The 24,050-nt window shown below is 41.9% G+C and overlaps 2 pseudogenes; both read right to left on the reverse strand.

The window, feature by feature from the left end:
- The window catches only part of LOC127665629 (RNA-binding motif, single-stranded-interacting protein 2-like), a 42,976-nt pseudogene extending 21,540 nt beyond the window's left edge, over positions 1-21,436 (reverse strand).
- Positions 21,436-23,337, reverse strand: LOC127665630 (eukaryotic initiation factor 4A-I-like; annotated as a pseudogene).
- Positions 23,338-24,050: the final 713 nt, after the last annotated feature.

Consider the following 24,050-nt stretch of genomic DNA (forward strand, 5'->3'; position numbering starts at 1 on the left):
GAGAAAGGGAGAGCAATGGAGTGGGGTGAAGACAGACTTCACATGTTTTTACTTATACAGAGTCTGGATATAAAAATACATATGATGCCAAAGTAGAAGGGGGCAACTTAGCAGGCATGGGTATCAGTCAGAGCCAGAAGTCATAACAATGCAGGTGAGTGGGGTATTGAATATGGGCAAAGTACAATGATATACATGAAAATAGGGGGAATCACTATTTTGCTGTTAACCAAAAATTTATATGAAAAGAGAAAATAGTGCTTCTGTATGGGTAGAGAAATGAGGATCAGAAAAAAAATCAAGTAATTTGTTTAGAATCACAAAACTAGGGAATGAAGACATAGAAACAGCATTGGTGTAGTGGCTATTCCTGGTTGTCAACTTTATTATATCTGGAATTAACTACAATCCAGAATTGGAGGGTTCACCTGTGATCCAGATCTTGAGGGTGGAAGACACAAGTTTCTTATTTGGATCTTGGCTTGGAGATCTTGAGGCATAGTGACTATCAAAACTTTAGGCCCAGGCATGGTAGTACACACCTTTAATCCCAGGAGATTGAGGCAAGGAGATCTCTGAGTTCAAGATTAGCCTGGGACAAAGTAAGTCCCAGATCCAGGCAAGGTGGTACACACCTTTAACCTGAGTCATACCTGCTTGGAGGCCTACATAAGGACATTGGAAGAAGGAAGATACAGTCTTCTTTGTCTGCTTGTACTTACTTGCCAGCACATTTGTTGGAACCTACTTCTACAGAAGACCAGCTGAAACAATTAGGCTCATGAGACTGAGTAACTACTAGACTCTTGGACTTCTCATTCATAGCTGGTCGTTGTTGGTTAGTTGGACTATAGACTATAAATCATCACAATAAATTCCCTTAATAGAGTGAAACATTCCATAAGTTCTGTGACTCTAGAGATCTCTGACTAATACAATTGGAATACATCTTTTAAACATGATTCTTGAACTCCATTTGTGTACTGGCTAGTTTTGTGTGTCAACTTGACACTGGCTGGAGTTATCACAGAGAAAGGAGCTTCAGTTGGGGAAGTGCCTCCATGAGATCCAGCTGTGGGGCATTTTCTCAATTAGTGATCAAGTGGTGAGGGCCCATTGTGGGTGGTACCACCTTTGGGCTGGTGCTCTTGGGTTCTATAAGAGAGCAGACTGAACAAGCCAGGGGAAGCAAGCCAGTAAGAAACATCTCTCCATGGCCTCTGCATCAGCTCCTGCTTCCTGACCTGCTTGAGTTCCAGTCCTGACTTCCTTTAGTGATGAACTGCAACGAGGAAGTGTAAGCTCAATAAACTCTTCCCCAACTTGCTTCTTTGTCATGATGTTTATGCAGGAATAGAAACCCTGACTAAGACAAATTGGTACCAGGAGTGGGGTATTCCTGTGACAACCTGACCATGTTTTGGGGAGGACTTTGGAAGGACTTTGGAACTTTGAGCTAGAAAATCCATTAGAATATTAAGAGCTCAGTGGAAAGTTCTGTAGGAGCTTGGAAGACAAGGTTAAGAACAGTAAAAAAGATGGAGGCCTGGCTTGTGAAATTTCAGAGGGAAGATTAAAGACTCTTACAGTGGCCATGTTTTGATTGTGAAGATTCTGTGGTTTTGGTTAGCTGGGGCTGAAGAATCAGCTGCGAGTAACAATATACCAGAACAATTAAAGCAAACCTTTGTGTTACTGGGACTGTTGATGCTGGTTAGCTGGAGCTAAGAAATTAGCGGTGATTAAGAAGAGACCAGCATTACTGTGATGAAATCTTCTTGGAAGTGTTTTCTGAGAGCACAGATGGTGTGTTCCAGAGATAGCCACAGTTGTATTTTGTGCTGTGGCTGGACTTGGTACTGTGTAAGAGTCACCCAGATGGTACTAGTTTTGAAGGCATGAAGGGGTCATGAAGAACAGCTGAGGCTCTTGGCACAGTGAGAGGCCACGGAAGGCCATTGGTGAAGGTGCAACCTCAGTTGCAATTGATGGCCCAGGACTTGATGGGGTCATGCATAGGAGCAGAGGCTTGTCACCATGAAAAGAGCCTATGAGAGGCTATTGGTGAAGCCTAATTACAGTAGAAGTCAGTAGTGTTTTGGAGATGCCAGTGCCATGAGATGACCACCAAGAACAGCAGTAGCAGTGGGGTGCAGTGGAGTACAGGCAGCTGGAGACTAGAAGACAAGCTGTGTGCTACAAAGAGCAGAGCTGGAGAAGTGACCCACACCTTGGAGGAGCCCGGAAGATTGTGAGTTGGATCCCAGACATCGAACCATTGGAGTTTGAGTTTTTCTTTTGGTTGTGACTGTGACCTGATATGTTTCCCTCTTGAAGGAAGAAAGTATTTTAGTGGAGCCTACAGTTAAAAGACTTTGAATTTTTAAAAGACTTTGAATTTTAAAGATATTAGACATTTTAAGGTGAATGAACTTTTAATATGTAAAGACTGTGGGACTTTTAAAGTAATTTAGATCTAGTAATAAGAAAGTAAGGGCTGAGGCTTAATAGTGATGTGTTTGTGTGTCAAGTTGACAAGGGGTCAATTGTACTGGATAGTTTTGTGTGTCAACTTGACACAGACTGGAGTTATCACAGAGAAAGGAGCTTCAGTTGGGGAAATGCCTCCATGAGATCCAGCTGTGGGGCATTTTCTCAATTAGTGATCAAGTGGTGAGGGCCCCTCGTGGGTGGTACCACCTTTGGACTGGTGCTCTTGGGTTCTAAGAGAGCAGACTGAGCAAGTCAGGGGAAGCAAGCCAGTGAGAAACATCCCTCCATGGCCTTTGCACAAGCTCCTGCTTCCTGACCTGCTTGAATTCTAGTCCTGACTTCCTTTAGTGATGAACTGCAATGTGGAAGTGTAAGTTCAATAAACTCTTTCTTCCCCAACTTGCTTCTTGGTCATGATGTTTGTGCAGGAATAGAAACCCTGAGTAAGACAATTTGAAAAATTATCTTTTATTCTTTGGAATTTATAACATAGAAATGAAGACATGCAATATTTGTCATCCCTAATTTCTTCCTTCCAACTCATGACCTTTGTCTTATACAATCCTGTAAGTCCAGTTAATGCTGCCCATGTATGCATGGCTGTGGGATTACCCACTGTAACGTGGGAAGCCTATCAGTGGTCTCATTCTCAATGAAGAAGGCATTTCCTTGACCAGCTATTGATGGACAATACTGAACTCTATGCTTTACCACATGCTAAGAATGTTTAATTAATATCAGAACACAGGGATGGGGCTTCAAGTTAGTGGCAAGGAACTTGCCTGGTTTTGATCTACGTTGACCACATTCCAATGGAAGTCCATATATCTATGACTATATGGGCAGCACAAATTGGATTTAATAGGTGAAAAAAAGAGAAGAGGACACAGAATTGGGTGTGGTAAATGGAGTTTGTATCTGGAAGGAATTTTTAGGAGAAGATGAATATGTTCAAAGTATAAAATTCTCAAGCTCTAACTAAATATATGAACACATAAAGAAATCCAAATCCAAATCTAAGATTATCTAAAAACAGATTCACAGTAATATAATAGGCCCACACATACAAAATGACCCCAAATAACTCAAATAATTCAATATGCTGTCCCAACACAATGGATAAGAGTTATCTAAAAACAGCGAGTCAGAGGCTTACATCAGTAGTTCCATCACCAAGAGATGAAGGCAGGAGAATGACAGCCTCAGAGGCTCAAGTTCATCCTGAGCTACATAGCAAGTTGCAGGCCAACATAGGCTGTTGAAGAAGGCTTTGTTTCACTGAGCAAAACAAACAGGACAAACAGAAACACCAGTTTTAAATCCTGACCTAGGAAGGCTCCCCCCGCCCTTTTTTTTTTTTTACTTTTTTTATTAGATATATTCTTCATTTACATTTCAAATTTGTCCCCTTTCCTGGTTATCCCACCCCACCCCCAAAAGTCTCATAATCCATCTCCCCTCCACCTGTTCCCCAATCAATCCTCTCCTGCTTCCCTGACCCAGCATTCCACCACACTGCGGCATGGAGCCTTTCCAGAACCAAGGGCTTCTCCTCCCTTTGATGTCCAACAAGGCCATCCTCTGTTGCCTATGTGTCTGGAGCCATGGGTAACTTCTTGTGCATTCTCTGGTTGATGGTTTTGTCCCTGGGAAATCTGGGAGTACTGGGTGGCTCATATTGTTGTTCCTCCTATGGCACTGCAAACCCCTTCAGCTCCTTGGATTCTTTCTCTAGCTCCCCCATTGGGGACCCTGCGCTCAATTCAATGACTGGCTGAGAGTGTCTCCGTCTTCTAAATTTGTCATGCCTCCCAGGTGACAGCTATATCCACCTCTGGTCAGCAAGTACTTGTGGGTATCAATAATAGTGTCTGGGTTTTGTAACTGTATATGGGGAAGGCTCCCTTTTTGTCACTGGTTTTTCTGTCTCTTCCTGTCACACAGCCATTGTTAAAGGCACATTGCTTTTGTCCAAAATTTGCATTTCACAGCCCTAGCTTTTCAGAGAGAAATATATTCAAAGAGAAAGCCTTAATGTAAAAAGGTGATTTACTTAAAATAATGAAGCAAAGTAGGCTCTATCTAGTAAAACTTGATTTTCTTAATACAAAAAGGAAATTTATAAATGTGTGTATGGGTATGATAGCATAGGGAGCAAGTGGGAAGCTCTCTTCACACAGTCATCCTCCAGGCAAACTTGCCATGAACGCAGCTTGATCTTACCCTTCCAGCCTCTGGTATTGTGAGAAAATTTATATCTGTTTCTTTCTTTCTTTCTTTTTTTTTTTTTTTTTTTTTCATTTTGAGGTCTTTTTACTGTTGATGGATTTTTGGGATCACATTATTTTCAGTAACTTTTGTTTGAGTTCAGAAGTAATGTTTTTTTTAAATTATTTTTATTTGATATAATTTATTTACATTTCAAATGATTTCCTCTTTTCTAGCCCGCCCCACTCCCCGAAAGTCCGGTAAGCTCCCTTCTCTTCCCCTGTCCTCCCACCCACCCCTTCCCACTTCCCCGTTCTGGTTTTGCTGAATACTGCTTCACTGAGTCTTTCCAGAACAAGGGGCCACTCCTCCTTTCTTTTTGTACCTCATTTGATGTGTGGATTATGTTTTGGGTATTCCAGTTTTCTAGGTTAATATCCACTTATATTAGTGAGTGCATACCATGATTCACCTTTTGAGTCTGGGTTACCTCACTTAGTATGATGTTCTCTAGCTCCATCCATTTGCCTAAGAATTTCATGAATTCATTGTTTCTAATGGCTGAATAGTACTCCATTGTGCAGATATACCACATTTTTTGCATCCACTCTTCTGTTGAGGGATACCTGGGTTCTTTCCAGCATCTGACAATTATAAATAGGGCTGCTATGAACATAGTAGAGCATGTATCCTTATTACATGGTGGGGAATCCTCTGGGTATATGCCCAGGAGTGGTATAGCAGGATCTTCTGGAAGTGAGGTGCCCAGTTTTCTGAGGAACCACCAGACTGATTTCCAGAGTGCTTGTACCAATTTGCAACCCCACCAGCAGTGGAGGAGTGTTCCTCTTTCTCCACACACTCTCCAACACCTGCTTTCTCCTGAATTTTTAATCTTAGCCATTCTGACTGGTGTAAGAGGAAATCTCAGGGTTGTTTTGATTTGCATTTCCCTAATGACTAATGAAGTTGAGCATTTTTTAAGATGCTTCTCCGCCATCTGAAGTTCTTCAGGTGAGAATTCTTTCTTTTTTTTTTTTCATTCTTTTTTTTTATTCGATATAATTTATTTACATTTCAAATGATTTCCCCTTTTCTAGCCCCCCCACTCCCCGAAAGTCCCGTAAGCCCCCTTCTCTTCCCCTGTCCTCCCTCCCACCCCTTCCCAGTTCCCCGTTCTGGTTTTGCCAAATACTATTTCACTGAGTCTTACCAGAACCAGGGACCACTCCTGCTTTCTTCTTGTATCTCATTTGATGTGTGGATTATGTTTTGGGTATTCCAGTTTTCTAGGTTAATAACCACTTATTAGTGAGTGCATACCATGATTCACCTTTTGAGTCTGGGTTACCTCACTTAGTATGATGTTCTCTAGCTCCATCCATTTGCCTAAGAATTTCATGAATTCATTGTTTCTAATGGCTGAATAGTACTCCATTGTGTAGATATACCACATTTTTTGTATCCACTCTTCTGTTGAGGGATACCTGGGTTCTTTCCAGCATCTGGCAATTATAAATAGGGCTGCTATGAACATAGTAGAGCATGTATCCTTATTACATGGTGGGGAATCCTCTGGGTATATGCCCAGGAGTGGTATAGCAGGATCTTCTGGAAGTGAGGTGCCCAGTTTTCGGAGGAACCGCCAGACTGCTTTCCAGAGTGGTTGTACCAATTTGCAACCCCACCAGCAGTGGAGGAGTGTTCCTCTTTCTCCGCACCCTCTCCAACACCTGCTGTCTCCTGAATTTTTAATCTTAGCCATTCTGACTGGTGTAAGATGAAATCTTAGGGTTGTTTTGATTTGCATTTCCCTAATGACTAATGAAGTTGAGCATTTTTTAAGATGCTTCTCCGCCATCCGAAGTTCTTCAGGTGAGAATTCTTTGTTTAACTCTGTACCCCATTTTTTAATAGGGTTGTTCGGTTTTCTGGAGTCTAACTTCTTGAGTTCTTTATATATATTGGATATTAGCCCTCTATCTGATGTAGGATTGGTGAAGATCTTTTCCCAATTTGTTGGTTGCCGATGTGTCCTCTTGATGGTGTCCTTTGCCTTACAGAAACTCTGTAATTTTATGAGGTCCCATTTGTCAATTCTTGCTCTTAGAGCATACGCTATTGGTGTTCTGTTCAGAAACTTTCTCCCTGTACCTATGTCCTCAAGGGTCTTCCCCAGTTTCTTTTCTATTAGCTTCAGAGTGTATGGCTTTATGTGGAGATCCTTGATCCATTTGTATTTGAGCTTAGTACAAGGAGACAAGGATGGATCAATTCGCATTCTTCTGCATGCTGACCTCCAGTTGAACCAGCACCATTTGTTGAAAAGGCTATCTTTTTTCCATTGGATGTTTTCAGCCTCTTTGTCGAGGATCAAGTGGCCATAGGTGTGTGGGTTCATTTCTGGATCTTCAATCCTGTTCCATTGATCTCCTGCCTGTCACTGTACCAATACCATGCAGTTTTTAACATTATTGCTCTGTAGTATTGCTTGATGTCAGGGATACTGATTCCCCCAGAATTTCTTTTGTTGCTGAGAATAGTTTTAGCTTTCCTGGGTTTTTTGTTGTTCCAGATGAATTTGATAATTGCTCTTTCTAACTCTGTGAAGAATTGAGTTGGGATTTTGATGGGTATTGCATTGAATCTGTATATTGCTTTTGGCAAAATGGCCATTTTAACTATATTGATTCTACCGATCCATGAGCATGGGAGGTTTTCCCATTTTTTGAGGTCTTCTTCCATTTCCTTCTTCAGAGTCTTGAAGTTCTTGTCATACAGATCTTTCACATGTTTGGTAAGAGTCACCCCAAGATACTTTATACTGTTTGTGGCTATTGTGAAGGGGGTCATTTCCCTAATTTCTTTCTCAGCCTGCTTATCCTTTGAGTATAGGAAGGCCACTGATTTGCTTGAGTTGATTTTATAACCTGCCACTTTGCTGAAGTTGTTTATCAGCTGTAGGAGCTCTCTAGTGGAGTTTTTTGGGTCACTTAGGTAGACGATCATGTCGTCTGCAAATAATGATAGCTTGACTTCTTCCTTTCCAATTTTTATTCCTTTGACCTCCTTATGTTGTCGAATTGCCCGAGCTAGTACCTCAAGTACAATATTGAAAAGATAAGGAGAAAGGGGGCAGCCTTGTCTGGTCCCTGATTTCAGTGGGATTGCTTCAAGTTCCTCTCCATTTAGTTTGATGTTGGCTACCGGTTTGCTGTATATTGCTTTTACTATGTTTAGGTATGGGCCTTGAATTCCTGTTCTCTCCAAGACTTTAAGCATGAAAGGATGCTGACTTTTGTCAAATGCTTTTTCAGCATCCAGTGAAATGACCATGTGGTTTTGTTCTTTGAGTTTGTTTATGTAGTGGATTGTATTGATGGATTTCCGTATATTGAACCAACCCTGCATTCCCGGGATAAAGCCTACTTGATCATGGTGGATGATCGTTTTGATGTGTTCTTGGATTCGGTTGGCAAGAATTTTATTGAGTATTTTTGCATCGATGTTCATAAGGGAAATTGGTCTGAAGTTCTCTTTCTTTGTTGGATCTTTTTGTGGCTTTGGTATCAGCGTAACTGTGGCTTCGTAGAAGGAATTGGGTAGTGTTCCTTCTGTTTCTATTTTGTGGAATAGTTTGAAGAGTATTGGTGTTAACTCTTCTTTGAAGGTCTGATAGAATTCTGCACTGAAACCATCTGGTCCTGTGCTTTTTTTGGTTGGACGACTTTCTATGACTCCTTCTATTTCTTTAGGCATTATGGGACTGTTTAGATGGTCTAGTTGGTCCTGATTTAATTTTGGTAGTTGGTATCTGTCACGGAAATTGTCCATTTCCTCCAGATTCTCCAGTTGTGTTGAGTACAGGCTCTTGTAGTAGGATCTGATGATTTTTTGGATTTCCTCAGTTTCCATTGTTATATCTCCCTTTTCATTTTTTTTTGAGGTGGTTGATTTTTTTTATTCGATATAATTTATTTACATTTCAAATGATTTCCCCTTTTCTAGCCCCCCCCACTCCCCGAAAGTCCCGTAAGCCCCCTTCTCTTCCCCTGTCCTCCCTCCCACCCCTTCCCAGTTCCCCGTTCTGGTTTTGCCAAATACTATTTCACTGAGTCTTACCAGAACCAGGGACCACTCCTGCTTTCTTCTTGTATCTCATTTGATGTGTGGATTATGTTTTGGGTATTCCAGTTTTCTAGGTTAATAACCACTTATTAGTGAGTGCATACCATGATTCACCTTTTGAGTCTGGGTTACCTCACTTAGTATGATGTTCTCTAGCTCCATCCATTTGCCTAAGAATTTCATGAATTCATTGTTTCTAATGGCTGAATAGTACTCCATTGTGTAGATATACCACATTTTTTGTATCCACTCTTCTGTTGAGGGATACCTGGGTTCTTTCCAGCATCTGGCAATTATAAATAGGGCTGCTATGAACATAGTAGAGCATGTATCCTTATTACATGGTGGGGAATCCTCTGGGTATATGCCCAGGAGTGGTATAGCAGGATCTTCTGGAAGTGAGGTGCCCAGTTTTCGGAGGAACCGCCAGACTGCTTTCCAGAGTGGTTGTACCAATTTGCAACCCCACCAGCAGTGGAGGAGTGTTCCTCTTTCTCCGCACCCTCTCCAACACCTGCTGTCTCCTGAATTTTTAATCTTAGCCATTCTGACTGGTGTAAGATGAAATCTTAGGGTTGTTTTGATTTGCATTTCCCTAATGACTAATGAAGTTGAGCATTTTTTAAGATGCTTCTCCGCCATCCGAAGTTCTTCAGGTGAGAATTCTTTGTTTAACTCTGTACCCCATTTTTTAATAGGGTTGTTCGGTTTTCTGGAGTCTAACTTCTTGAGTTCTTTATATATATTGGATATTAGCCCTCTATCTGATGTAGGATTGGTGAAGATCTTTTCCCAATTTGTTGGTTGCCGATGTGTCCTCTTGATGGTGTCCTTTGCCTTACAGAAACTCTGTAATTTTATGAGGTCCCATTTGTCAATTCTTGCTCTTAGAGCATACGCTATTGGTGTTCTGTTCAGAAACTTTCTCCCTGTACCTATGTCCTCAAGGGTCTTCCCCAGTTTCTTTTCTATTAGCTTCAGAGTGTATGGCTTTATGTGGAGATCCTTGATCCATTTGTATTTGAGCTTAGTACAAGGAGACAAGGATGGATCAATTCGCATTCTTCTGCATGCTGACCTCCAGTTGAACCAGCACCATTTGTTGAAAAGGCTATCTTTTTTCCATTGGATGTTTTCAGCCTCTTTGTCGAGGATCAAGTGGCCATAGGTGTGTGGGTTCATTTCTGGATCTTCAATCCTGTTCCATTGATCTCCTGCCTGTCACTGTACCAATACCATGCAGTTTTTAACATTATTGCTCTGTAGTATTGCTTGATGTCAGGGATACTGATTCCCCCAGAATTTCTTTTGTTGCTGAGAATAGTTTTAGCTTTCCTGGGTTTTTTGTTGTTCCAGATGAATTTGATAATTGCTCTTTCTAACTCTGTGAAGAATTGAGTTGGGATTTTGATGGGTATTGCATTGAATCTGTATATTGCTTTTGGCAAAATGGCCATTTTAACTATATTGATTCTACCGATCCATGAGCATGGGAGGTTTTCCCATTTTTTGAGGTCTTCTTCCATTTCCTTCTTCAGAGTCTTGAAGTTCTTGTCATACAGATCTTTCACATGTTTGGTAAGAGTCACCCCAAGATACTTTATACTGTTTGTGGCTATTGTGAAGGGGGTCATTTCCCTAATTTCTTTCTCAGCCTGCTTATCCTTTGAGTATAGGAAGGCCACTGATTTGCTTGAGTTGATTTTATAACCTGCCACTTTGCTGAAGTTGTTTATCAGCTGTAGGAGCTCTCTAGTGGAGTTTTTTGGGTCACTTAGGTAGACGATCATGTCGTCTGCAAATAATGATAGCTTGACTTCTTCCTTTCCAATTTTTATTCCTTTGACCTCCTTATGTTGTCGAATTGCCCGAGCTAGTACCTCAAGTACAATATTGAAAAGATAAGGAGAAAGGGGGCAGCCTTGTCTGGTCCCTGATTTCAGTGGGATTGCTTCAAGTTCCTCTCCATTTAGTTTGATGTTGGCTACCGGTTTGCTGTATATTGCTTTTACTATGTTTAGGTATGGGCCTTGAATTCCTGTTCTCTCCAAGACTTTAAGCATGAAAGGATGCTGACTTTTGTCAAATGCTTTTTCAGCATCCAGTGAAATGACCATGTGGTTTTGTTCTTTGAGTTTGTTTATGTAGTGGATTGTATTGATGGATTTCCGTATATTGAACCAACCCTGCATTCCCGGGATAAAGCCTACTTGATCATGGTGGATGATCGTTTTGATGTGTTCTTGGATTCGGTTGGCAAGAATTTTATTGAGTATTTTTGCATCGATGTTCATAAGGGAAATTGGTCTGAAGTTCTCTTTCTTTGTTGGATCTTTTTGTGGCTTTGGTATCAGCGTAACTGTGGCTTCGTAGAAGGAATTGGGTAGTGTTCCTTCTGTTTCTATTTTGTGGAATAGTTTGAAGAGTATTGGTGTTAACTCTTCTTTGAAGGTCTGATAGAATTCTGCACTGAAACCATCTGGTCCTGTGCTTTTTTTGGTTGGACGACTTTCTATGACTCCTTCTATTTCTTTAGGCATTATGGGACTGTTTAGATGGTCTAGTTGGTCCTGATTTAATTTTGGTAGTTGGTATCTGTCACGGAAATTGTCCATTTCCTCCAGATTCTCCAGTTGTGTTGAGTACAGGCTCTTGTAGTAGGATCTGATGATTTTTTGGATTTCCTCAGTTTCCATTGTTATATCTCCCTTTTCATTTTTTTTTGAGGTGGTTGATTTTTTTTATTCGATATAATTTATTTACATTTCAAATGATTTCCCCTTTTCTAGCCCCCCCACTCCCCGAAAGTCCCGTAAGCCCCCTTCTCTTCCCCTGTCCTCCCTCCCACCCCTTCCCAGTTCCCCGTTCTGGTTTTGCCAAATACTATTTCACTGAGTCTTACCAGAACCAGGGACCACTCCTGCTTTCTTCTTGTATCTCATTTGATGTGTGGATTATGTTTTGGGTATTCCAGTTTTCTAGGTTAATAACCACTTATTAGTGAGTGCATACCATGATTCACCTTTTGAGTCTGGGTTACCTCACTTAGTATGATGTTCTCTAGCTCCATCCATTTGCCTAAGAATTTCATGAATTCATTGTTTCTAATGGCTGAATAGTACTCCATTGTGTAGATATACCACATTTTTTGTATCCACTCTTCTGTTGAGGGATACCTGGGTTCTTTCCAGCATCTGGCAATTATAAATAGGGCTGCTATGAACATAGTAGAGCATGTATCCTTATTACATGGTGGGGAATCCTCTGGGTATATGCCCAGGAGTGGTATAGCAGGATCTTCTGGAAGTGAGGTGCCCAGTTTTCGGAGGAACCGCCAGACTGCTTTCCAGAGTGGTTGTACCAATTTGCAACCCCACCAGCAGTGGAGGAGTGTTCCTCTTTCTCCGCACCCTCTCCAACACCTGCTGTCTCCTGAATTTTTAATCTTAGCCATTCTGACTGGTGTAAGATGAAATCTTAGGGTTGTTTTGATTTGCATTTCCCTAATGACTAATGAAGTTGAGCATTTTTTAAGATGCTTCTCCGCCATCCGAAGTTCTTCAGGTGAGAATTCTTTGTTTAACTCTGTACCCCATTTTTTAATAGGGTTGTTCGGTTTTCTGGAGTCTAACTTCTTGAGTTCTTTATATATATTGGATATTAGCCCTCTATCTGATGTAGGATTGGTGAAGATCTTTTCCCAATTTGTTGGTTGCCGATGTGTCCTCTTGATGGTGTCCTTTGCCTTACAGAAACTCTGTAATTTTATGAGGTCCCATTTGTCAATTCTTGCTCTTAGAGCATACGCTATTGGTGTTCTGTTCAGAAACTTTCTCCCTGTACCTATGTCCTCAAGGGTCTTCCCCAGTTTCTTTTCTATTAGCTTCAGAGTGTATGGCTTTATGTGGAGATCCTTGATCCATTTGTATTTGAGCTTAGTACAAGGAGACAAGGATGGATCAATTCGCATTCTTCTGCATGCTGACCTCCAGTTGAACCAGCACCATTTGTTGAAAAGGCTATCTTTTTTCCATTGGATGTTTTCAGCCTCTTTGTCGAGGATCAAGTGGCCATAGGTGTGTGGGTTCATTTCTGGATCTTCAATCCTGTTCCATTGATCTCCTGCCTGTCACTGTACCAATACCATGCAGTTTTTAACATTATTGCTCTGTAGTATTGCTTGATGTCAGGGATACTGATTCCCCCAGAATTTCTTTTGTTGCTGAGAATAGTTTTAGCTTTCCTGGGTTTTTTGTTGTTCCAGATGAATTTGATAATTGCTCTTTCTAACTCTGTGAAGAATTGAGTTGGGATTTTGATGGGTATTGCATTGAATCTGTATATTGCTTTTGGCAAAATGGCCATTTTAACTATATTGATTCTACCGATCCATGAGCATGGGAGGTTTTCCCATTTTTTGAGGTCTTCTTCCATTTCCTTCTTCAGAGTCTTGAAGTTCTTGTCATACAGATCTTTCACATGTTTGGTAAGAGTCACCCCAAGATACTTTATACTGTTTGTGGCTATTGTGAAGGGGGTCATTTCCCTAATTTCTTTCTCAGCCTGCTTATCCTTTGAGTATAGGAAGGCCACTGATTTGCTTGAGTTGATTTTATAACCTGCCACTTTGCTGAAGTTGTTTATCAGCTGTAGGAGCTCTCTAGTGGAGTTTTTTGGGTCACTTAGGTAGACGATCATGTCGTCTGCAAATAATGATAGCTTGACTTCTTCCTTTCCAATTTTTATTCCTTTGACCTCCTTATGTTGTCGAATTGCCCGAGCTAGTACCTCAAGTACAATATTGAAAAGATAAGGAGAAAGGGGGCAGCCTTGTCTGGTCCCTGATTTCAGTGGGATTGCTTCAAGTTCCTCTCCATTTAGTTTGATGTTGGCTACCGGTTTGCTGTATATTGCTTTTACTATGTTTAGGTATGGGCCTTGAATTCCTGTTCTCTCCAAGACTTTAAGCATGAAAGGATGCTGACTTTTGTCAAATGCTTTTTCAGCATCCAGTGAAATGACCATGTGGTTTTGTTCTTTGAGTTTGTTTATGTAGTGGATTGTATTGATGGATTTCCGTATATTGAACCAACCCTGCATTCCCGGGATAAAGCCTACTTGATCATGGTGGATGATCGTTTTGATGTGTTCTTGGATTCGGTTGGCAAGAATTTTATTGAGTATTTTTGCATCGATGTTCATAAGGGAAATTGGTCTGAAGTTCTCTTTCTTTGTTGGATCTTTTTGTGGCTTTGGTATCAGCGTAACTGTGGCTTCGTAGAAGGAATTGGGTAGTGTTCCTTCTGTTTCTATTTTGTGGAATAGTTTGAAGAGTATTGGTGTTAACTCTTCTTTGAAGGTCTGATAGAATTCTGCACTGAAACCATCTGGTCCTGTGCTTTTTTTGGTTGGACGACTTTCTATGACTCCTTCTATTTCTTTAGGCATTATGGGACTGTTTAGATGGTCTAGTTGGTCCTGATTTAATTTTGGTAGTTGGTATCTGTCACGGAAATTGTCCATTTCCTCCAGATTCTCCAGTTGTGTTGAGTACAGGCTCTTGTAGTAGGATCTGATGATTTTTTGGATTTCCTCAGTTTCCATTGTTATATCTCCCTTTTCATTTTTTTTGAGGTGGTTGATTTTTTTTATTAGATATAATTTATTTACATTTCAAATGATTTCCCCTTTTCTAGCCCCCCCACTCCCCGAAAGTCCCGTAAGCCCCCTTCTCTTCCCCTGTCCTCCCTCCCACCCCTTCCCACTTCCCCGTTCTGGTTTTGCCGAATACTGTTTCACTGAGTCTTTCCAGAACCAGGGGCCACTCCTCCTTTCTTCTTGTATCTCATTTGATGTGTGGATTATGTTTTGGGTATTCCAGTTTTCTAGGTTAATAACCACTTATTAGTGAGTGCATACCATGATTCACCTTTTGAGTCTGGGTTACCTCACTTAGTATGATGTTCTCTAGCTCCATCCATTTGCCTAAGAATTTCATGAATTCATTGTTTCTAATGGCTGAATAGTACTCCATTGTGTAGATATGCCACATTTTTTGCATCCACTCTTCTGTTGAGGGATACCTGGGTTCTTTCCAGCATCTGGCAATTATAAATAGGGCTGCTATGAACATAGTAGAGCATGTATCCTTATTACATGGTGGGGAATCCTCTGGATATATGCCCAGGAGTGGTATAGCAGGATCTTCTGGAAGTGAGGTGCCCAGTTTTCGGAGGAACCGCCAGACTGATTTCCAGAGTGGGGCCTTGCCCCAGATTGTGTCTGTGGAGCAGATGGAGCCCGTGTGCACCCCCAGGGAGTGCCGATGGTGTATGCTGCTGTGATCTCCCCTGTGTTCCGCTCACTCCGCTGGGCAGCCGATCCGCCAACCGGGCTGTCGCACACAAGCTTAGCCCGGCCGCCTAGTCCCTGAGTCCAGGCAAAAGCCTGGGAGGCCAAGGTCCGATCAAAGTTCCCCTAGGGCTATGACTATTAATTGGGTCTGCCAGGTGACTAGGATGGCGGGCGTGCACGCCTGCGCTCCCTGAAAGCGCCGGGAGAGTCTGCTGTGCTAACAATCCCCTGGGCGGGTTGACTCACAGATGGCCCATCAAGCCGCCCAGTCCTTGGGGTCAGTCCTGTGCCTTTTGGGGCCTAGACCCTCGCTTTGTTAGCCTCAGGCTATGCCTGTTACAGGTCTGCCCGCCAGAGCTCTCTGTCGTCCTGCAGGCAAAATGGCGGTGGCGTGCGCTCAGGCCTGGGCAAAAAACCCCCTGGCTGGGTTGGCACCCCGGTGGTCCCCCTACCAGCCCAGGGCCTGGGTGCAGGCCAACGCCCGTCGGGCTCAGACCACCGCGGTGTTGGCCTCGGATTATGTTTGTGTACCTCAGTCTGTCTGATCCCCGGAGTCTGGAACCAAGATGGATGCACCTCTCCTGACTGGTAGGAGGCCGAGTTCTGAAGTGGCCTCCGTGCAGGAAAGGTGCAGCACAACTGCAGCTGCTTGCCGCCCGGCTGGTCAGCGAAGGTCAGTGGTCGTGGGCGCAGGGCCTAACTGGTCCCTGTGTCGCCCTGGCTCCACTGCTGGTGGCCCTTCAGCTGGACCAGCTACTGCTGCACTGCTGGCGCCGCCGCCGCCGCCGCCTCCATTTTCATTTCTAAGTTTGTTAATTTGGATACTTTCTCTGTGCCCTTTGGTCAGTCTGACTAAGGGTTTATCTATCTTGTTGATTTTCTCAAAGAAACAGCTCCTGGTTTTGTTGATTTTTGGTATGGTTCTCTTTGTTTCTACTTGATTGATTTCGGTCCTGAGTTTGATGATTTCCTGCCTTCTACTCCTCCTGTGTGAAATAGCTTCTTTTTGTTCCAGGGCTTTCAGGTGTGTCATTAAGCTGGTAATGTATGCTCTCTCCATTTTGTTTTTGGAGGCACTCAGGGCTATGAGTTTTCCTCTTAGCACTGCTTTAATTGTGTCCCATAGATTTGGGTATGTTGTGTTTTCATTTTCATTGTGTTCTAAAAAGTCTTTAATTTCTTTCATTATTTCTTCCTTGACCAAGGTATCATTGAGTAGAATATTGTTCAGTTTCCACGTGTATGTGGGTTTTCTGTTGTTTTTGTTGCTATTGAAGACCACTTTTACTCCATAGTGATCAGATAGGAGGCATGGGATTAGTTCGATCTTCTTATATTTGTTGAGGTCTGTCTTGTGACCAATTATATGGTCGATTTTGGATAAGGTACCATGAGGAGCTGAGAAAAAGGTATATTCTTTTGTTTTAGGACAGAATGTTCTATATATATCTGTTAAATCTAATTGGTCCAAAGCTTCAATTAGTTTCATTGTGTCCCTGTTTAGTTTCTGTTTTCCTGATCAGTCCATTGAGGAAAGTGCAGTGTTGAAGTCACCCACAATTATTGTGTTAGGTGCAATGTGTGCTTTGAGTTTTAATAAAGTTTCTTTTACGAAAGAGGGTGCCCTTGCATTTGGGGCATAGATGTTCAGAATTGAGAGTTCTTCTTGTTGTATTTTTCCCTTGACCAGCAAGAAGTGTCCCTCAGAGTCTCTTTTGATGATTTTGGGTTGAAAGTCAATTTTATCTGATATTAAAATGGCCACTCCAGCTTGTTTCCTGAGACCATTTACTTGTAAAATTGTCTTCCAGTCTTTTACTCTAAGGTAGTGTTTGTCTTTGACCCTCAGGTGTGTTTCCTGTAAGCAGCAAAATGTAGGGTCCTGTTTGCGTATCCAGTCAGTTAGTCTGTCTTTTTATTGGGGCATTAAGTCCATTGATGTTAAGAGATATTAAGGAATAGTGATTGTTACTTCCTCTCATTTTTGACGTTATTTTTTAAATTTGATTGCTTAACTTCTTTTGGGTTTGATGAAAGGTTACTATCTTGCTTTTTCCAGGGTGAAGTTTCCCTCCTTGTATTGGTGTTTTCCTCCTATTATCCTTTGTAGGGCTGGGTTTGTGGATAGATATTGGGTAAACTTGGTTTTGTCATGAAATATCTTAGTTTCTCCATCTATGGTGATTGAGAGTTTTGCGGGATATAGTAGTTTTGGTTGGCATTTGTTTTCTCAGAGTCTGCATGAGATCTGTCCAGGACCTTCTAGCTTTCATAGTCTCAGGTGAAAAGTCTGCTGTGATTCTGATAGGTCTTCCTTTATATGTTACTTGGCCTTTTTCTCTTACTGCCTTTAATATTCTTTCTTTGTTTAGAACATTTGGTGTTTTGATTATTATGTGACGGGAAGTATTTCTGTTCTGGTCCAGTCTGTTTGGAGTTCTGTAGGCTTCTTGTATATTCATGGGCATCTCTCTCTTTAGGTTAGGGAAGTTTTCTTCCATAATTTTATTGAAGATATTTGCTGGCCCTTTAAGTTGTAAATCTTCACTCTCATCTATGCCTATAATCTTTAGGTTTGGTCTTCTCATTGTGTCCTGGATTTCCTGGATTTTTTGGGTTACAAGCTTTTTGCATTTTGCATTTTCTTTAACTGTTGAGTCCATGGTTTCTATGGAATCTTCAGCATCTGAGATTCTTTCTTCTATCCCTTGTATTCTGTTGTTGATATTTGCATCTCTGTCCCCTGATTTCTTCCCAAGGCTTTCTATCTCCAAAGTTGTCTCCCTTTGAGTTTTCTTAGTTGTTTCTACTTCTGATTTTAGATCCTGGATGGTTTTGCTTAGTTCCTTCACTTGCTTGTTTGTGCTTTCCTGTAATTCTTTAAGAGATTTTTGTGTTTCCTCTTTCATGACCTCACTATGTTGACCAAAGTTCTCCTGTATTTCTTTAAGTGTTTTTTTGTGTTTCTTCATTATTGGCTTTTGTATTCTCCTGGATTTCTTTCAATGATTTTTGTGTTTCCCTTGCAAGGGATCTAACTTTTGATCCATTTTCTCCTGAATTTCTTTAAGTATGTCCTTCATGTGTTCCTGTACCAGCATCATGACCAGTGATTTTAAATCCCAATCTTGTTTTACTGGTGTGATGGGTATCCAGGACATGTTGGTAGAGGAGAATTGGGTTCAGATGTTGCCATATTGCCTTGATTTCTGTTAGTGATGTTCCTGCGTTTGCCTTTTGCCATCTAGTTCTCACTGGTGTTAGTTTGTCTTGTCAGTGTTGGACTCACCAGTGCAAGCTGCCCCTTCCCAGTTGGCCTCTGGTGCACAGCTTACCTCTTGCACTGCCTGTAGACAGGGTGCTGCTGCCCAGGCTGTTCAGATCCCGAAGCAGGCACCCGATGGCTCCCACTGGGGCCCCGCTGGATTCACAGGAGCACACCGACTTCTCCCAGCTGGCCGCCCGGAAGCCCCTCTAGCCTCTTGCAGGACCTGGAGATATGGTGCCGCCGCCCAGAATGATCTGGATCTGGAAGAGGAGAGAGTTGAGCTGAGGGCTCCCGCCTGAGGCCTTGCCCCAGATTGTGTCTGTGGACCAGATGGAGCCCGTGTGCACCCCCAGGGAGCGCCGTCGGTGTATGCTGCAGGGACCTCCCCTGTGTTCTGATCACTCCGCTGGGCAGCCGATCCCCCAACCGGGCTGGCGCACACAAGGTTAGCCTGGCCGCCCAGGCACTGATTCCAGGCAAAAGCCTGGGAGGCCAAGGTCCGAGCAAAGTTCCCCTAGGGCTATGACTGTTAATTGGGTCTGCCAGGTGACCAGGATGGCGGGCGTGCGTGCTCGTGCTCCCCGAAAGCGCCTGGAGAGTCTGCTGTGCTAACAACCTCCTGGGCGGGTTGACACACAGATGGCCCTCCAAGCCGCCCAGTTCTTGGGGTCAGTCCTGGGCTTTTTGGGGCCTAGACCCCCGCTTTGTTAGTCTCAGGCTATGCCTGTTACGGCTCTGCCCGCCAGAGCTCTCTGTCATCCTGTAGGCAAAATGGCGGCGTGCGAGCAGGCCAGGGCAAAAAAACCTCCTGGCTGGGTTGGCACCCCATGGCCACCCGAACAGCCCAGGGCCTGGGTGCAGGCCAACCCCTGTGGTGTTGGCCTCAGATTATGTTTGTGTACCTCAGTCTATCCGATCTCTCTGGAGTCCGAAACCAAGATGGAGGTGAGCCTCTCCTGAATGTCGGGAGGCTGAGTTCTGAAGTGGCTTCCGTGCAGTGAAAGGCGCCGCAAAACCCTTATATCTGTTTCTTAAGCCTCTGTGTATATGATAGTTCGGTTCAAGAGCCCAATCAAAGTGATGCTCATATCCAGGATGTTCAAGCCTTCCATGTTGATATCCTGAAAGAGCCCTGTTTCCCTCCTGTCCTCCCAGAACTCTCTCTAGAAAGTCCTGTTAAGTTCCTAGTCATTTGAAATAATCAAATCATAATTTAAAAAATCAAAACCAAGTTGCCTGATAATTGATATATTTCAGCAGAATGGAATAGATCTCCAGCTTTTAAAACTTGATTCTCAGCATTTTCCAACAATTCTCCCTTTAAGAGACTCACTAGAAACCTGTGAACATGAGCTAGAATGCTTGGCTTTTCAGTATTTTCAGTATTATCTTGTTGGTCGATCTCATGCCCTCCATTGTCCCTTGAACCACACTTGTGGCTATATGTATTGTGGGGTCTTCATATAAAGTTGTCATTCTTACAGCCCATAGCATCTCCCTATGGAGAAGTGTAAAATGACTTTGAAGGATCTAACTGAGACTCTGGCTTATTTCTATAAGTGAAAAAAAATTGATAAACCATTTACTTGAGAATTTCATACATTAGTATATTATATTTGCATTCCCGCCCTTGTCTGTTCCCCTTCCTTTTATTACATTAATTAATTAATTAGCTAGTTAGTTAATGTAGTGGGGTGTATGTGTGGAGGTAATGGTGTTGTCCCTTTTCTTCTTGCATTAGAAGGGTTTTTGAGATCAAACGAATATCTGCAGGCTTGGTGACATGAACCTTTAAACACCAAGCCATCTTGCCAGACTCTCTTTTCACAAAATTTCTCTTCCTTAAAACTTATAAACAGGTTATAATTAGGAATATATATCTTCATACACATAAATATATGCATGCTCTAGCAATTAATGAAAAAAGAGGCCATGAATTTGAAGGAGAGCAAAGAGGGATATATAAGACTTGGGAAGGAAGAAAAAAAGGGAATATATTGTAATTATTTAAAAAATAAGACAAAATCAGATAATTAAAGAAATAGAGTAAAAGCTAAAAATTAATATTCAGATTTACATACGATGAGCTTGCTTCTATAAAATATGAATATGAACTTAAAAATCTTATGTATAATTTACTTGTTTATCTAGACATACATAAATAATATATGAATAGTTTGCTAATTTAGAATCGCTCATGAACCCGACTCTGACATTTTAAAAAGTTTTAGTTCAAGCTATTCATGTGTGTCTTTGCCATCAGCGTCCATATAAGCATCTGGAGGTTTCCCAGGGACTATCCACTCTATGTGAGTCTGAGTTATGACTCCAGTTCTCACCACAGCTCCTCGTCTTTCTCACCCATAGATTTGCAAACCTTCACTACACATTATCAGGGTCAACCAGACAGGGTCTCCTAATTTGCATTCACATAAAAGCTGCAGACAAATTGGTAAGGGTTGCAGAGCTGAAACAGCCATTAATAATATGTAGAGCTAGCATATTCAGGCTCACCGAATATAAGCACTATAAGGTTACACAGCTCAATATAACTTGCTGCTCCCATGATATGTATATATATATATACATATATATATGTATATATATATATATATATATATATATATATCCTCTACTTCTCTACTTTCCTAATGTTTAAGGTGTAATCTCTTGTCTAGATGCTATGGATTACCTTTTCAGAACTTTTTTAGAGTTCTAAATCACAGTATGACTTATTTAGAAAGACATGTAGATATAGTGAGTGTATTAATAGAAGTGTGTGTGTGTGTGTGTGTGTGTGTGTGTGTGTGTATGCATGTGCACACACTGGGGATTGAGCTCAGAGTTTTACACTTGCTGAGTTATACATTATTTTGCTTAGGTTGATCAGGTAATTTGATGGAAGATCATTTTGTTGTTGTATTGGATAATAATAAAACAAAGCAATCTAGAAATTTACCTTTTCTCAATTTCTACATTGATCATTATGTGAAATCTATGGGATGTAGTGATATTCACTTTAGCCATTAAGCTGGCAGAGACTTGGAATTGACTTCTTTATTAATGTCATATCTACATTTTTTTTGAGGTGATGTACTGGCTGGCTTTGTATGTCAACTTGACACAGGCTGGAGTTATCACAGAGAAAGGAGCTTCAGTTGGGGAAGTGCTTCCATGAGATCCAGCTGTGGGACATTTTCTCAATTAGTGATCAAGTGGGGAGGGCCCCTTGTGGGTGGTACCACTTCTGGGCTGGTGTTCTTGGGTTCTATAAGAGAGCAGGCTGAGCAAGCCAGGGGAAGCAAGCCAGTAAGAAACATGCCTCCATGGCCTCTGCATCAGCTCCTGCTTCCTGACCTGCTTGAGTTCTATTCCTGATATCCTTTGGTGATAAATAGCAATTTGGAACTGTAATCTGCATAAACCCTTTGCTCCCCAACTGGCTTCTTGGTCATGATGTTTGTACAGGAATAGAAACCCTGAGTAAGACAGGTGATTTCTTTTTTTTCCTCAAAAAGTGACATTTATTCAAATAGAGAAAAATAAAACAGAAAAAAAAAAAAAACCAACCTGTCCATCCCTTGGTTTCCTTCCCTTCCTTCTTCAGCTGTTCCTTAACACCCCCCCCCCCCACCCCCGGGACTGAACCCTTGGCTGGGGCCTGACAGCCCCTCACATAAGCTCAGCAACAGTGAGGGGTATCTTTTAATAGAGGTGTTGTACAAAGTCTCAATGTCTTGAACTGTCCTCTTGTTTTCTATTACCATTTTAATAGCCACACCCTTAGAGCCAAACTGACCATCTCGACTGAGTCTGTAGATGTAGATTTCCCTGTTGGTGGGAAGGTCATAACTGGTGACTAAGGGGACCTTCTGCACATCAATGCCTCAGGTCAGTGGTAATTAATACTCTAGATACGCTAGAGTCAGACTGGAACTCCTTCATGATCACATCTTGTTCCTTTTGGTCCATATCTCCATGCATGGCAAAAACACTGAAATTCCGGGCATGCATCTTCTCAGTGAGCCAGTCCACCTTCCTTCTGGTACTAAGAAAGCTTACTGCCCGGGTGATGGTCAGTGTGTCATACAAGTCGCACAGTGTGTCAAGCTTTCACTCCTCTCATTCCACACTGATGTAGAATTGGTGGACACCTTCCAGGGTCAACTCTTCCTTCTTGACAAGAATCCAAATGAGGTCTCTCATGAACTTCTTGGTCATGTCAAGCACGTCATTGTATCAGACAACAAAACTACCCTTGTGTTACTGTTGAGCTTTTGAAATGTATCATATATCTGGTCCTTGAACCCATGGCTTAACATTTCATCTGCTTGATGAAGTACTAAATCTTATTGTATGTGTACCAGAGATAACACATATCTCTGGTTAAGTATATCAAACACCTGACCAGGGGTGCCCATGATGATATACGGAGCTTCCATGTGCAACTTCTGCACCTCAGCAAGCATGTCAGTGCCCCTAATACAGGTATGACAAGAAGCACCCATGTGGGCTCCTAATGCCCTAACTACTTTTTGAATCTGCTGAGCCAGTTCAGGAGTTGGTGCCAGAATCAAAGCCTGAGTGGCCTTTAGATCTAATTCAATCTGCTGCAGAAATGATATGGCAATTGTAGCTGTTTTCCCAGTCCTAGTCTGGGCTTGAGCAGTCACATCATAACCCTTGATACAAGGAAGACTATGTTGCTGCTGGATCACAGAGGGCTTCTTAATATTGCAGGTAAAAATACTACGGAGGAGAGATTCTGAGAGAATCATGTCATTGAAGCTACCTATAATCTCATTCCAGCTACTCTTTGTGATGTCTTCTGGTTTCATTCCATCATGGCCTTTGTCTCTGGATTGAGAATCCTGACTCATAGACATGATCTTCAGAATCCTGAGATAGGTGATATCTAATAATACTTATGATGTTATATTGTTGTTGAAAAATTCACACTAGGTTGCAAATCCCTACTCACATCAACATAACATATTGATGCCTTACTATTCTATTGTTGTATATTCTTAACACATACACATTACCACTTACAGGAATGCCTTTTAAAATTTTCATTTTGAATTCTTATACATAGCCATATTTATTATTTTAAACTAGACTTTATTGTAAAAGCAAATTTAGAATTACAGGAATATTAAGAGTAAGTTTTCATGACCTCCTTACCCAGTTTCTCTCTTGTAATGATGAAGTAATTGTAATTAATGAACTAGTATTGATAAATTATTATTAATTAAATTCTTCAGCTTATCCAGCTTGCCTTAGTTTTACCTGTTGCTGTTTTTCTTTTTTCTTTATTTTATTAGATATTTTCTTTATTTACATTTCAAATGTTATCCCCTTCCCTGGTTTCCCCTCCAAAAACACCCTATCCCATCCTCCATCCTCCTGCTCACCGACCCACCCACTCCTGCTTCCCTGTCCTGGCATTCCCCTATACTGGGGCATGAAGCTTTTTCAGGACCAAGGGCCTGTCCTCCCTTTGATGTCCAACAAGGCCATCCTCTGCTACATATGCAGCTGGAGCCATGGGTCTCTCCATGTGTACTCTTCGGTTGGTGGTTAAGACCCTAGGAGCTCT

This window comes from Apodemus sylvaticus, chromosome 15 (assembly GCF_947179515.1).
Source record: "Apodemus sylvaticus chromosome 15, mApoSyl1.1, whole genome shotgun sequence".
Lineage (NCBI taxonomy): Eukaryota > Metazoa > Chordata > Mammalia > Rodentia > Muridae > Apodemus > Apodemus sylvaticus.